Source organism: Canis lupus, chromosome 15 (genome assembly GCF_011100685.1).
Source record: "Canis lupus familiaris isolate Mischka breed German Shepherd chromosome 15, alternate assembly UU_Cfam_GSD_1.0, whole genome shotgun sequence".
In the NCBI taxonomy this organism is placed as follows: domain Eukaryota; kingdom Metazoa; phylum Chordata; class Mammalia; order Carnivora; family Canidae; genus Canis; species Canis lupus.
Genome location: NC_049236.1, coordinates 58,192,963 through 58,202,248, shown reverse-complemented (window position 1 = coordinate 58,202,248; position 9,286 = coordinate 58,192,963).

Here is a 9,286-nt window from a genome sequence, read left to right as displayed (position 1 = left end):
CGGGATAAGGAGAACAGACAAATAAAACAAAAAACTAAACTTGTTTTCAAAAGTTCTACCTTCCTAAGATTTTTTTTTCCTCCTTTGTACCTAGTTTTACTATGTTTACTTAACTACTTAGTAACATAACTTTTGGATGTCTTATCCTAAATTGCAGATTTCTTAAAGAGGTATCATTATGGAAAAAATATGGAGAAGGGAATAAAAACACCCTTTACCATTGTTGCCTTGTTCAGTAAGTTATCACAAGCTGTATGATATACGGGGAGTGTACGTGTGCGCATCCACTTTTATTTAACGAAGGCGATTATAACATGAGGAAATGCAGCAACATAGTCCCATACACAGCACAGGAGTCTCATGATGTTCCAATTCCCAGTCCATTAACTCGTTCCCTCTGCTTCAGATTTGTGTCTCTCTTTCTCCATGACTTTTTCTTCTAAACACCTTCATGTGAACCATCAATCACCTTTTGCTATTGCTAAAGTGCATCAAATTAACAAAGGTGTAATTTGTTTGAAAACCATAGACTCACCACCAAAGGTCTGAGTCCTTCAATCTGGAATAAAACCTCATGGGAGTAGAAGTTAGGAAGGAAAATCATTCTGTCAGAAGTCCAGATGAGTGACTCTTAAGGCAATACATAGTCCTGATTTTTTTTTTTTTTAATTTAAGGGCTCTTAAAAAAATTAGGGGCTCTTTACTGCCTTTATTGAGCTAGGCCTACTGAGGGAGTACCCTTGGGATGAGTGTTGAGAACATTCTTTATTTATTTTTTTCCATGTCTGATTAAGTATGTTCTTTTGTCAGGGGAAATATTAAGTTGTCTAAATATAACTGCAGGTCAAAGCCACAGTGTAGACCATTTCTATCTGCAACCAAATTGTTATTTTGGTGAAATGACGCCTGCCATTATTTCTCAGTTGTTTCAAACTGGAGAAAGAAGGTGTAGGTCTAGGCTTCCCAGAGGAAACTTCTTCCCTTATACTTGTGACACTGAAGAGGAAAATTAAAGAAAGCAGCTGTGTGACAGGACTGACCAAAGGTGGCATGATTTATGTGGGAAAAGGCAAATCCGGATAGGAAACAAATAGTAGCACATTATGAAATAAAACACCAACGGGGCAAGAATTTACCACCACAAACCAGGGAAAATGAGATGAGTTACAGAGATTTTTGATCCCCTTTAAAAGAGCATTATGATCCAATAGAAATATGACAAGGATATGTCATGAACTAGAAATATGATGATATGTGGGGGAGGAGGGTTAGGTGCAGAAAGGGGTACAAGTTCAATTTCTCAACATACAATTCCTATTCAACTTTGTTTTGAACCACGTGCGTGTATTATATGGAACATTTAACATCAAGTTAAATGAAAAAAAAAAGAACTAAAACATATCAATCCATCAAAGTGGTTCCATATTAACACGACATAGTTGGCAATGGATGGTCCCCATTTGTAGGCAAGCTGATTTAATTTTCTTGCACTTACGTATTTCTGTCTCTGTGTCTTTGCTTATGTTTATGCTTATTATTCTTTCCATCTTTCCACCATTTCCTGGAAGACTTGGATCGTTGTTCAAAAGTAACCCATAATTAATTCCATAATGGTGATGCTTTTTAAAATCATCACAATACTTATGACTGGTGTGTATTTTGCTTTTTTATAATAAAGATTTTCCATTAATAACCTTGCTTTCTTAGAGTGAATTGCAATTAATATTTCGAACTGCTTTTGTATATAACATAACTTTAAATGCAGGGATTGTCTAATATATGCAGATGAGTGAACCAGAGAAATAAAAAGGGCAATCAGTTGGCATTTATTTTGAAACTATAGAGAATCTGAGATTCGAGGAAAGTCAGACGCAACATCTTTTAGTTTTGTTTGTTTTCTGCATTTTTCAAAAGTTTCTCCAGAGTAATGTCTGCATAATTATTTTTCAAAGTTGCATGTTTCCCTCATTCTCATGTTTTCTTACAAAAATATTCCTATCAGAGAGACCATTGCAAATTACCTCGTGCTAATGGGAATCTTAACCACAATTCAAATACCATTTAGAAAGCTCCTCAGGCATTGAAGTATCTTCCCTCCACTTTTTAATATACTTTGATAACATTTCCTTCTTTCTACTTTTTAGGTGTATTCGTTTTTCTCTTTTATATAATCCAAGATCAGTTTCAAACTATCAGTCACTAGTAGAACAGTTAAGAACTGCTGATCTTAACAGGCCCACACAGTAAACAGATGTCATCAGAGCAGTACATTTAGTATTGCTTCAGTGACATTTAGGAATAGTTTTTGGTCAAGTGTAAAGAAACATATTTATTAAGCTCATTGACAACTAGGTATGTCTCACTTAAAGATATATTTTTTTTTTCCTTAACTATTTTCTCTAATTACATCTACCTGCTGAAAATAAAGGGGGAAAATAAAAACCTTTATTATAAGAGCAGCTATGCATTTAACAGATATCAATTAGGAGCACTTTGTGTAGTGGTAGGCTCGGGGTTGTTTTTATTTTATTATTTTTTAAAGATTTTATTTATTCGAGAGAGAGAGGCAGAGACACAGGCAGAGGGAGAAGCAGGCTCCATGCAGGGAGCCCTATGTGGGACTCGATCCCGGGGCTCCAGGATCATGCCCTAAGCTCAAGGCAGATGCTCAACCACTGAGCCACCCAGGTGCCCCATCAGTGTTGTTTTTATTTTGGACTTCATTCGATGATTAACATTTTAGTGAAAAGTCAGATGATATATTTTAATAGTTCTTTGTGAGTCTTATACTGGCTATGAGTAGAATTAAACATATCCAGGATTTGTAATGAAGTCTGTTGGGAACAGTGTAGTATTATGTTTCCAATTCACTGTTCCTAAGGCAAGCCCTGGGCTTACATATTTCCACTGGTAGGAAGTGATAGTATCTTGCTGTTTGCTGCAGTTGTGATGTTGTAGCTCACTACAGGGACCCTGTAAACACACACACACACACACACACACACACACACACAGAAAAACATTCCAATGCTATTTACATTAAAAGAAGGTATTTTCGGATTTTAGAAATTATTCTCTTGACTTTGTCGAAAGGATATATAGTTAGTTTATATCATTCTGGTTCTTTATTTAACCAGTGATTTTATCTATTTTATGAGAACACAGATTCCTTTAAAACTCACTACCATCCAAATGTGTTTTTCCTAAAAACAAATAGCATGCCATAGTTAGAATCTGGTAATTATGTAAGAGTGGATTACGTATGTAACTAATGAGGGTTAGTAAACAAGAAAAAGATCAAAGTAGCGTAAGATTATCTGCATTGTGAGGGATATCCCACTCTGCACAGACTACCTAAATTTGTACAATACATTTATTGTTTATTACCAATTATATATACTCTTATAACACACAGTAGTCAAAATCTATTTATCCCTTAAAACATAACTAAGTTTCACAAATACTTGATTGTTTCTCATCCAGCTATTTTTTATAATTGAATAACTATTGAGAAATTAGAAATAAGGTGGTAGGAAAGAAATGAAATAAATGAATCAGAAAAGACACAAATAACAAAGAGATGTAGCTCATATAACACATTACCTGGAATACAAATGTAAAAGCCAGTGTGCTGTCATGATGGATATAAGTGCTGTGAGGTCCGAGATACAGGTGACATTGTGTTATCATAGGCCATGGGAGAGGCATTAGCCTATTGTATCCATCATGATTGTATTCATATTACAAAACATTACACATAAATACCTTACATAAATATCTAGTATACAATGTACTATGGAAGGTCACATGGGAATTTTCTACTATGGGATAAGAAAGACAGGTAAAAATGATTCCAATGTAGCATATGTGTTCTGCTTCAGTTCCTGAATTATGTAGACTTATCTCCCAACAAGAAGGTAGAATTATAAATTATAGTGTCTGCTCTTCCAGAAAGAGAAAGAAAATGCAAATGCTCTCAGGTAGTATGGTAAAAGAGCTAAATATATTTAGATCATATATCTTAATCAAATAGATTGGCATTATCAATCTTGAATTAATTTATGAGAATTTGATCACTTTAACTTCTCAAAGCTTTGCTTTGATTATTTCTAAAATGAAGATGGTGGGACACCTGGGTGGCTCAGCGGTTGAGCGTCTGCCTTCAGCTCAGGTCACGATCCCAGGGTCCTAGAATTGAGTCTTTCATTGGGCTCCCCACGGGACCCTGCTTCTCTCTCTGCCTGTCTCTCTGTCTCTCTTTCTGTGTCTCTCATGTAGAAGTAATTTTTTTTAAATCTTAAAAATAATGAAGATAGTAATTCTTCACAGCATTGAGGTTGACATAATATATAAGATAAAAGACGGAGGTAATAATCATATTATAAACACTTTAAATATATATAATTATATATAATATATTTAGATTAGAAAAAATATATAAACTAGAAATCTGCACCAAGCACTATTATTAAGAAATTTAAATAAATGGAAATCTGAGAGAAATATTAATATCACTAATTAAATGAATTGGCAAGGCATACACATAAATTTAAATTATTTAGTGATGTGAAATTAATATACCAGTTAATTGATTAAGTCCATATTATCTACTTTCAATAATCTGCTCAGCATTTTCTAGAACAATAGTTCTTTAAGTATGTAGGCCTGTTATGGTCTTCACTTGGACTATTTGTTAAAGTGTAGATTCTTGTGCCTTGAGCCATACTTACAGAATCAGCTTCTCTAAGGGTGGAACCCTGAAATTTGCATTTATAGCAAACATGCCAGTTCTTTCTTACATACATTAATCATTGAAAAGCATTTAAATGCTATACTTGGGAACTCTAGCAGAACCACTTAGATATTTTAAAAAAATAAAATGCAAGTATTCTTGGTTACATCTCTATGAATATTAAACAAATTAGGTTCAATGAATGTTACTTTATTTTTAACTACTCCATATCCATTCTACTTTGTTTTAAAGAGCACAGATATCCTTAAAGGAATGGTTTGTTCTCTTCTGAATTCAGTCTACTGCATATGGAAAAATGTGACTGCAGTTAGAAAAATCATATGTGTCCTTCTTAATTTGAATCTTGAGCCAGAAAGAACAGCGAAGAAACTGAAGATGTGTGGCCCACTTTCCCGTTCTGGTGGTGGCGTTCTGAAACGATGGTTCCTGCTGTGACACTCACTACTGTCGCCTTCCCATTCCCACTTCTCAGCCTCTGGAGTTACACAGGGTGTTTATGATTTCCAAATCTATTTTCCAACTGTTTATCATGTTTGTGGGAACTTAATCCATTTTTTCTTAGACAACACTGATTTCTGTTGCTTACAGCCCCAAACAAGCAAATAATAATAAGAAAATAAACTAATATACACACACACACACATATATATATATATATATATATATATATATATATATAATGCTATAATATATAATGCAATAGCAGATGCCCCTATATGCAGTAGCTTCAGTCAGGAAAATATGAAGTATTTTTAAAGAATAGGGGTGAAGACAGTGAAGCTTTATTCAAATTCAGAAGAAACTCCTGGCCACTGTGGTACCCTATGACAAAACAACTAAGGTCATTGCTGGTGGTCTCCTGGGAGCCAGGAAGGTCAGGTTCTGGGAGAATCACCAAGTATCATATTATTAATAGTATGCAACAGTCAAGAATGGCATGTTGTGACTTTTTATTATGACACTTGAATAAAAGAGTGATAAATGCCAATCTGAAGTCTCACTTCAAGGAATGATCTGAAACTCATGGATATTCTATGCCTATGTTGAAAGAATCTCTTATATGTCTTTACTCACAAGGCTATGGTAGCCAAAAAATTAGCTTGGGGTTGTTGAGTTTTATTATCAATTCAATTCATATCTCTACTATTGTCTAATGTAAAACTTGGGGCATTAATGGAAGAGGAAGACCTCTGTCAAGAGGTTGAAGCTACATGAAAGGGTTTGAAGAATTCAGAGTATCTCTAATCTCGAATATCCCTGGAGGGTCCAGATGATCCTCCCTTATCCAATAAAGCAGCTCTTCCAACTTCCCTGATAACAGTTTCTTTCTTGCTTGAATATAATTTACTCCCTTGCCATCAAACTGGAAAATTTCTCTTGCAGTTGAAAATCAGTTATATTTTGTGACCTCCTACCATCGACACTGGACCAGTATAGAAACTCCTTATTCATGGAGAATTAGTTTCGTATAATGGTATTTTATCAAGTTCCTAATGAGATTGATGGTGTAAGAGAGATTTTACAAATAGCCAAAATCCAATTAGTTCTCTTTTTTTCCTGAAATATTTATCTTCTCAGCATTATTTTTTAAAAAAAGATTTTATATATTTATTTGACAGAGGGAGAGAGAGAGAGCAGTAGGCAGAGGGAGAGGGAGAAGCAGGCTCCCCGCTGAGCAAGGAGCCTCATGTGGGGCTTGATCCCAGGACCAAACCCAGGACCTTGGGATCATGTGCTGAGCAGAAAGCAGGACACTTAACTGACTGAGCCGCTCAGGTGTCCCTCTTCTCAGCATTCTAAAATTTATTATAAACATGCATGTGGCTCTGCCCAAGGCACCATCCCATAACCTTCCAAAACTCTTGCTTTTGGTGGCTCTGTAATATTTTAACTTGGCTAGGTTGCACTACGAGGCAGGATCACCCTTCCTTAGCCATGTCTGGAAACAGTGGAATACAAAAAAAGGCATTTTGTGTAGCCTTTGTCATGTAGAAATAAAGCAGTCATATTGGACAGAGGAACCAGATGCTACTGTAGCTCACACATATGTCTCTTACCTGCTGTATCACTTTGTTGATGTACAAAAGGCCGTTATGGTTCCAATACAGGTTGGTATAGAGTCTTTCTTTTAGATATTCTCTAAATGACCTTTAACCATTGGCATGAATCATTGTGCACTAAATAAAATACAACAATAAAATTGTCCAGGGTACATGAAGACACTGGCTTGGAGCAAAATAATTCCATGATACCAGGAATACCATTATGGCTCACCTAGTAAGAGTGGGAGCTTGATTGAGGAGCTCAGGTAATGAATTTTTGTATGTTTGTTTTGTTTATCTTTTTCCTCTTCTTGCACCTTGATGCAGTTATTGATCTTGTACATGATTGCTTTTTTCCCTCCATTTTGTTAAAGAAAAACTAATTGAAGTAGTTTTCCTTTATTCATCCGGGGACATATTTTAACCCTAATATTTTATCTCATGGATAAATCAATACCCCTTCATAGTGTTAGAGTACAACACACGTTGACTTTTAACCTATTAATGCCATTCCTGGAAAATTGGAAATACTAGGTATGCTATATGGCTTGGTAAGGTACCTGTGTTGCACATTGTGTTACTTACAAATACACATAACTAGACACATATCCCATGTAATATAAGGGCCTGCCTGAGGCACCTGGGTGGCTCAGTGGGTTAAGCATCTGCCTTCAGCTCAGATCATGATCTCAGGGCCCTGGGATAGAGCCCCACATCGGGCTCCCTGTTCAGCAGGAGTCTGCTTCTCTCTCTCTGTTCATGCTCTCTCTCTCTCTCTCTCTCTCAAATAAATAAATTAAATCTTAAAAAAAGAAAGAGCCCGCTGTATTGTAAAGTTTTGAGGACTTTGTGGCTTAATCGAACTACTCCTCTAAAGCAAAGAGCACATTACTGAGCTTATACTCCCTAATACAAAAAGATGCAATGTGGTCTTTGAATTATGAAGTCAGAAATTGGCTATCCAATTTTCACTCATTTCCCATATCTTCCTAAACCTGTCATTTTTGCATAAGATTTAGATCAATAAAGTGTTTTTCATGGGACACCTGGGGTGGCTCAGCAGTTGAGCATCTGCCTTTGGCTCAGGGTGTGACCCTGGGCCCTGGGATTGAGTCCCACAATCAGGCTCCCTGCAGGGAGCTTGCTTCTCCCTCTGCCTGTGTCTCTGCCTCTTTGTGTGTGTCTCATGAATAAATAAATAAAATCTTAAAAAAAAAAAAAAAGAAAGGGTGTTCCAGGTGGACCAAAGAGAAGAGTTCTATTGCTAAGTATGTATGATTATCCAATGGGCATTATAAGATCTGTAGGATTCTTTGTAGACAATAGCAAGTTAACAACAGGATAGTCATAGCAGAGATCTCAGAGTTTTAAAAGCAAAGATATTTACCCTCAATATTGAAAAAGGCTCCTTTTAAAGAAGAACCTTTGCTATTAGTCTCTGATTGAAATTGAAAAAAAAAAAAAAATGGCCATGGTTTTTAGGAAATCAGGAGATTTTACCTATCTACAATGAATCTAACATTATCTTATATGACTGGCCATCTAAATATGTCCACTAGCATTCTGTTCTCAAGCATAAGAGTCATACATAAGATAAGACCTAAACAGATTTTGAAAATCCAAATAAATTTCAAAAATAGTTTGCTCACCTTCCAACACGTCTCTTTTTTTCCTGTCATTTTTGCTGTCTCTTCTTCAACCAACATCTAAGGCCTCATAGGAGGTTTTTGTGAACATTAATGGAAAGAATCCCCAGTATTTCATAGTATTAGATCCTGGTTTAATGGGGAACCAGAATGACTATGGAGAAGGGAATCTTTACATTAGCAGAACTTCAACTATTCAATTACCTTTCCTATTGTGTCTGAAAGGAGAAATAACTAGAATAGATCTATGTCAACTTATAGCAGGAAGGAAAGCATTGTCCTGAAAGATTGCAAGTCTATTTGTCCATTATAAGGTTCATTAATAACATCCTGTCTGGACAACACCCTTTATACCTGAGGAGGAAAAAAACAAGAATAAAAACAACAATATCCTCATGGATCTCGGTTAGCCACAAAGGACTTCATCGATGAATTGAATACGGTGGTAGTGTTGCTGGTTATGTATGAGTTCAAAAACACGTTCTACGTACCAAAGCTGAATTGGTTACAGACTCTGTTAAGAACCTCGTTTTCCAGCAAAAAACACCAACTTTCAGCCACCAGCAGTATGAAACCATAAATAAATAAAACTAGACAAACAACCTGCTGTTTGCCACCAATTTTAAAACAAAACAAAACAAAACGAAACAATGATTGATACTCTGAATTTAGATTTTTTTCCCTCACATAGGACACTTCCCTTTTGTAAGGAACCCCATTTCTTGGAAGTCTGAGATAAAATGTGGAAGAGAGCACTATCACTCTACACTCTACATTTTATGTAACATTATGCTCTTTGGACCCAAATCATTTTTGCTTGGGCTACAAAATTTTATAGATTTTTT